This window comes from Pteropus alecto, unplaced genomic scaffold, assembly GCF_000325575.1.
Source record: "Pteropus alecto unplaced genomic scaffold, ASM32557v1 scaffold202, whole genome shotgun sequence".
In the NCBI taxonomy this organism is placed as follows: Eukaryota; Metazoa; Chordata; class Mammalia; order Chiroptera; family Pteropodidae; genus Pteropus; species Pteropus alecto.
This window is the reverse complement of record NW_006432451.1, coordinates 938,981-946,204: the sequence shown is the minus strand read 5'-3', so window position 1 is coordinate 946,204 and position 7,224 is coordinate 938,981. Positions and strand designations below refer to the sequence as shown.

The following is a 7,224-nucleotide window of genomic DNA, read 5'->3' as shown; positions in this document are numbered from 1 at the left end:
AGTGGCAGGAAATATTCAAAGTGATGAAAAGCAAGGACCTATAACCAAGATTACTCTACTCAGCAAAGCTATCATGTAGAATTGAAGGATGGTAAAAGAGTTTCCCAGACAAGAAAAAGCTAAAGGAGTTTATCATCACCAAGCGAGTATTACAGGAAATGTTAGAGAAACTTCTTTAAGAAGGAGAAAAAAAAAGATTGAAAATATGAATAATAAAATGGCAATAACTATATATTTAGCAACAATTACATTTAATGTAAATGGATTAAATGCTTCAATCAAAAGATAGGGTGGCTGAATGAATAAGAAAACAAGACCCTTACATATGCTGCCTACGAGAGACTTACTTCAGATGGAAAGACACACAGATTGAAAGTAAAGGGAGGAAGATGATTCATGAAAATGGAAACAAACAAAAGCTGAGGTAGCAATACTTATACCAGACAAAATAGACTTTATTTATTTTTATTTTTATTTTACCAGTCAGAAGTGTTTTATTAAAAAAAAACAACCTTAATCAGAAAGTCTGATTAAATTCCATAGTAACTCAAGCTTTCAAAAACTTATGGGGTGCGGGGTGGGGGTGGGGGCAGGCAGTGGACCAACAGGTGCTTCAGAGACAAGCAGGCAGCTGCTGACAATTCTTTGATGGAAAAGTAAGTTGCCTACTTATACAGGCTGCCCCAATGATTATCAAGCCCAAGTTTTGTTTTTCAAAAATAGGTTTCGAGATCTGCCAAAGAAACTACACAGAAACCTCCAATAATAAAAAATCTTCACAGTGAAGTTTAAGGATATAGGGAAAACTAAATGTGATAATACACACAATTTATAAAATAAGCCTTTCAATCCTAGAAAACTAAAATGAGGCGACCTCATGGATGGTAACACACATAAAACAAGGGCTAATAGCACCTGGAACAGCCCTAGACATTTTCCCAATGACAACTCAGGAAACTATTAACATGTAGCTTTTCTTCTGGTCATTAGTCAATACTGTTGTCCCAGTATAAAATTAGGGTAACTTTTTTTTTTCTCAATTGCCATCATTTCTTCCTTTTTACCTTTTCCCAAATTTTCTATAGCAACATTTTTCCTTAGTTTGACCAGTTGAACTCAAAAGGTTTGGAACCTAACGTGAGTATCAACTCTTTCTGGAATAGCACTTGGGAAATACAATCCTAGAAAAGGCAATTTGTAGTGGTCGGATAAAGTTAAGCAGCCATTCTCAATGTGACAGTGTCCTTCCATGTTAATCACTAGGTTAATGGCTTCTCCTATAGCTAGATCACATGACCCAGCATGATACTGGCATGCTCCCTGGTGAGGTGCTACAAAGCTAGGTGCGCAAACACCCACTCATTTAAGCTTCAGAAAATACAAAGCATCATTTTAAACCATTTCAGTAGAATAAATTAAAATATTGCATTTCTACTGGTCTGTTTTGCCTCTTGAATTGGCTTGGAGTACTGTACATGACACAGAAGACACAACAGTTAATTAGTTGCTACTCCAAGCTCGTTAGACTTCAGTACTTCCTGCTCTTCAAGCCTCACTCAGCACCTTTTTTGCAGCAAGAATTGTATTCTTCATTAGCATCACCACTGTCATGGGCGATGCCCCCAGGGACTGGAGTGATATAACCAGGTTTCTTCCTGAGTCCTTCAAAATCCGCATCTCCAACCAACTTGGGTTTAGCAGTGATGGGATCTCGAGTTCTATCTGCTGTGATTAGATTTGGAATGCCTGCAGCAGAGACCACAATATCTGCAAGAATTGTATGTTTCTTCAGCTGCTCTTTGGGAGTGTATCGGTGAGATATTGTAACAGTGGCATCACTTCTAGGACGTTCGTGGGCCTCATCTGTGTGCAGTAACATTGCAATGGGCATTCCAACATTTTTTGACCCTCCAGCTACAACCACATTCTCCCTTAGAATTGGAATGCCAGCATGCTTAATTATTTCCCGTACACTTCATGGAACACTGGTCCAAACACATTCGCCTTACATTAATTACATGAAAGCCAGCAACATCCTTGTCTGGAAAAATAGCATTGCAGATCTTTCTCTCATCAATGTACTCTGGAAGAGGTAGCTGAACAAAGAAGCCATCGACATTATCATCATTATTTAGTTTATTAATTAAATTAAACAATTCTTCTGAAATTGAAGCTGGTTTCACAATTGTCTCACTGTTGATTCCCACATCTGCAGCAGCCCTGGTTTAGCTGAGGACACAGGAATGACTTGCAGGATTCTCGCCAACCAGAACCACATTCAGGTGTGGCCGTTTGTTGCCCGATGCCACCCACTCTTCCACCTCCTGCTATACTTCCTACTTAATCTGCTGGGAAGTTTCTTTCCAGAAATAACAACAGCTTCATTTCGAACTGCCAAGAGGTAGAAGGGATGGTGATGGAGGTGGCAGTTCTGTGCGGACCAGAGCAGCCAGGTGGCCAATGTGGACACAAGGGAAGCAGCAGCCATATCTCGCTCTGGTGTTGGTGCTAGGAGGGCCAAAATAGACTTTCAAACAATAGCTATAATAAGAGACAAAGAAGGACTCAGTTACCCCACTTCTGGGAATTTATCTAAAGAAACCCAAAACACTACTTTGAAGGGCCATGTGAATCCATATGTTCATTGCAGCAGTATTTACAGTAGCCAAGATGTGGAGGCAACCTGTGTGTCCATCAATGGATGAATGGATAAAGAAGAGGTGGTATATATACACAATGGCATAGTACTCAACCATAAAAAGAATGAAATCTTGCCATCTGCAAAAACACGGATAGACCTAGAGGGTATTGTGCTGAGTAGAGCAAGTCAGACAGAGAAAGACAAATGTCATATGTGGAATCTAGAGAAAAGGATAAACCAATAAACAACAGAAACAAGCTCATAGATACACACAGCTTTTTGATGGTTGTCAAATTGGGGAGAGGTGAAGGGGGAGGGAGTAGGAGGTACAAATTGGTAGTTACAAAACAGTCACGGAGATATAGAAGCATAGGAGATATAGTCAGTAGTATTGTGATAAATATGTATGGTGTCAGATGGGCATTGGATTTATCGGGGTGATCACTTCATGTTATATAAATGTCTAATCATTGTGTTGTACACCTGAAACTAATATAATATTATATGTCAACTATAATAAAAAATAAAAATAGAAAAAATAAAAAAGACTCTATAAACATTTTTGCTCACTTCTTAACTATTTTTAAAACAAGATTATATCAAGAAATTATTATAATTCTGTATTATTATGATATAATATGTATGATAGAACCTTTGTGAAAAAAACTGTAAATGATTTACAAACCAGGAACCAATATTTCTAGGAAGACACAGAAAGCCAGTCAATGTCATGTGCAACAATAGCCAGATTCTCAGAGAGATACAATTCTCAAGCTACTGCTGCTATAATCCACATGTCTATCTGAGGACTAAAAGTCATTAAAGGTGATAAAACCAGATAAACTTGTCTTGTTTTATAATATATTATATATTTCTTAAATATCATTTTACTTAACATACGAATTACTTATTTCTCTTTAGGTTCATGAAAACAATTAAAACCCATACAAAGATTGAGTTTCAAAAATGTCACTTGGAGCATTAAAATAAATAACTATAGTAATATATAATGACCTAATGGTGTTATAACCACATGCATGCATGCATACATACATACATACATACATACATACATAGGGAAGAAGGAAAATTTCTTACTTACAGTAGAATGCCAACTATTAAAGTCAGAAGGAATGATAGAGTTAGAAAGCCACCATTTAGTAGATATCACAGTAAAAATTGATTTAGGCGAGAGTCATCATTGGATGCTAAAACTAGCTGGTAAAGGTTTGATGAGGCACAGAACGTTTTTACATAATTCCAAAATACTTGTTAATTGCAAAGGAAAAAATAGTAACTTTATAGTGGAGAAACTTGATAGACACCCCCTTAAACAAATTTAAAAGTTAAGTAAATTGAATCAAATGTTTTAGCTTTATATTGTATCTTTTTTATAAACTCAACTTAAAATGAAATGGCAAAGAAAAGAACAAATGTTGAAAACCATGTATTATATTATTTCACTTGCATTATTGAATGTGAACACAAAAGCCAGAGTGGTGTGTGTGTGTGTGTGTGTGTGTGTGTGTGTGTGTAAATCAATGTGAATTGAAGTATAATATCAGCAAAATTGAATGAGCCTCTCATATTTGTCCAGCCTGAAAAGGTGCCTAAATATCTCTCCATCCATATCTCTCAATGTAGCTAGCTCCCTCTTTTTGTTTCCTGTATACATACTGATGTCATCGAGGAAGAATTCTTATTTTGTGAGTCCTTTTGGATACTACAAACACAGTGAACATTTTGGAAATGGTAAAAATATGTTTACCAAATAAAATTTTGGAAAGAAAACCTTCATATCCTGCACAGAGGAAGCCCCTGAGATGCTTGGTAATGCATCTAGTCTTGCTACTTTCATGAGAAAGGAAACTCTTCACAGGGACACTCCTCACGCTGACAACAAAGATCCTTCTTACAGCCCTGAGAAAGAAGTTTTGTCAACAGCAATAAATGTCACCAACTCATCAGAGGCAGATCTTGACTGAAATACATTTTTAAAATTTTTGTAAAGATATGAGAGCTACATATGAATTCCTTCTCTGTCACACAGAAGTTCGCTAGCCTCCACAAGGATATGCCTTCGAGCACTTTTTCAAACTAAGGGCAGAAGTTTTACTTTAACCGAAATTTAAAAAAGAAAGGAAAATCTACTCTTGAGATATTATGAGAAAAGGAATTTTATCCAAGTATCGGCTTACCTGGCATATACTTTTAACCACATGAATGAGTTAAACCTTTGAATTCAACATTATAGACGTTTCTTAAAAAATTAAAAACGCAGAGGGAATGAAGTTAGCATTAATATGATGGATAGGTGGAGGGTCAGGAAAGGGAGGGAGCAATTGGGGGGATCATTTTATGAACTATATAGATGTCTAACCAATGTACTGCATAATTGAAACTAATTTAAATAAATAAATTTTAAAAAATTAAAAACATTCTTGGTTAAGTGATCAATAAGGAAGAGAATGGACTATATGCTTTCTAAGATGGAGTTGTAATACAAAATTCTGTCAATTTCTTTGAAAATAAAAATCTAACTTCTGAAACACTTCAGAAGACTTTCAAAAGTTATTTCTATCTTAAAGGCTCCTAAGTTGAACCACAAATATGGAGTCCATTTCTTTCTGATATAAACTGAGTCAAAGATGTTAAGATGTTGACCCGATGGAAGGTGAATTCATTAATCTTATAACACAAACATACAATGAGCATAACTCAAATATACTTGGAGAATTCTGGTATTCCTTATGAAAGGATTATTCTATCTTGATTTAAAATTTTAATCAAGATTTACAACAATAGATCTTTATGAATCTATAAATGGAGATTTTCAATACTCTGACCTTCAAAATAAAAATTAAAAATTGATTAAATGTCCGACAAAACATGCATGTCAAAGACTATCTCACAATTTACTTTTCTTATTTAAGCTAAGTAATGCCTTTACACTGATTTTTATTCACACATAATTTTTTTATTAAGGTAAATTTTACCTTTAGTGAAATTATTACAGAACAGAAAACATTTCCACCCAGTGCTAACAGAACCCAACACTAAAAATTGAGCATTGCAGTGGAGAAAGATTGGTTATTTTATTATAAATGGTGCCGCCCAAGAGAACAGGAAACTAATGCCCCAGAGCCCCAAACCCCCAAGTTTTTAAGGGCATAGGAGGAACAGGTGTGTGGAAGCACTGGCAGGGCAAATTTAATTGGAGGACCTTGGAGGTTGGCCATTTATGGTCAGCACTAGATCTTTCTGGATAACAGACACTCAGCTTCTGAACATTCAAGTTCTGGTTATGTCTCAGTCCTTTGGTTTCGTGTGCGTGTGTGCGTGCGTGCGTGCATGCGTGTGTGTGTGTGTATGTGTGTGTGTCTGTGTGAAAACTTTCGTTCCAAGTGCAGCTGGAGGTCAAAGTTCTCTCCTCTGCGCATGCTTCTGCTGCATGACTTGCAGTTTTGGTCTGTTGTCTCTGAAAAGGAACTCAGCATCTCGTTAAACAGGATAGGACCATTTTGAGCTGGTTCCGAGGTTACAAAATCACAGATGTTAAGTGAACAGTTCCATGAATTTTGAAACAATTCCATGAGTTTTGACAATGTATGTACCTGTGTAATCACTAAATCAATCAAGATATAAAACATTTCCAGCACCCCAGAAAGTTCCCTCACACATTTTTTAGTCAATTCCTCTTTTCCAGAGCCAACCACTGTTCTGAAATCCCCATAGATTAGATTCAACTCTTCTTGAACTTTATGTAAATGGAATGTAGAGTACATACTCTTTTGTGCCTGGCTTCTTTTGCACAATATTATATTTTTGAGGTGATTATGAATAAAGCTGCTATGGAGCATTCATGTACAAGTCTTTTGTATGCATATGTTTTCATTTCTCTTGTAAATACATAGAGGCGAAATTGCCGATTTATAGAGTAAGTGTGTTGGAAAAATTGGTGGGGGCGCTGTGAAACCAGAGGAAGAGGCTGACAACTCTATCATTACATTGTGTTGATTAGCAAACTTACATACAAGGTGTATCCCAGAAGGCAGTGAGACACCATGGATATCCTTCATACTACTTGGCAGCCACTAAGGGGTTATATAAGACAAGGCTGGGTGGATAATGGTACTGGGGCATGATCTGCACCAGATAAGGAGAAAATGCCAACCATGCTTGCCCAGGGTGGGGCAACAATCTCTTCCAGAAACTAGCAAACCAGCATGCTGTGGAGCATAGGAGAGAGGTCAATCAGACAGTCTCTAGGAGATTTAGGGAAACAATCTGTGTTCTGCCCTGGATCTAGCTGACAGGTCTGGCAGCTCTCAGGCAGTGGTCACATCGTGACATAGTCTTTCCTCTATAAGGTGTACATTTAACTTCATAAGAAACTGTCATACTGATTTCTAAGCAATGTATGAGAGTTCTGGTTGCTCCATACCCCTGCCAACATTTGATTTTTGCTTGTATTTTTAATTTTAGCCACTCTAGAGGGTGTGAAATGGTATTTCATTGTGGTTTAATTTGCATGTTCTTGATAACTAACAACATATAGTTAAATTGGCTTTTAGTGTACAGTT

The 7,224-nt window shown here is 36.8% G+C and overlaps 1 pseudogene; it reads right to left on the bottom strand.

The window, feature by feature from the left end:
* Positions 1 to 1,496: 1,496 nt before the first annotated feature.
* Positions 1,497 to 2,488, bottom strand: LOC102890789 (annotated as a pseudogene).
* Between the last annotated feature and the right edge of the window lie 4,736 nt (positions 2,489 to 7,224).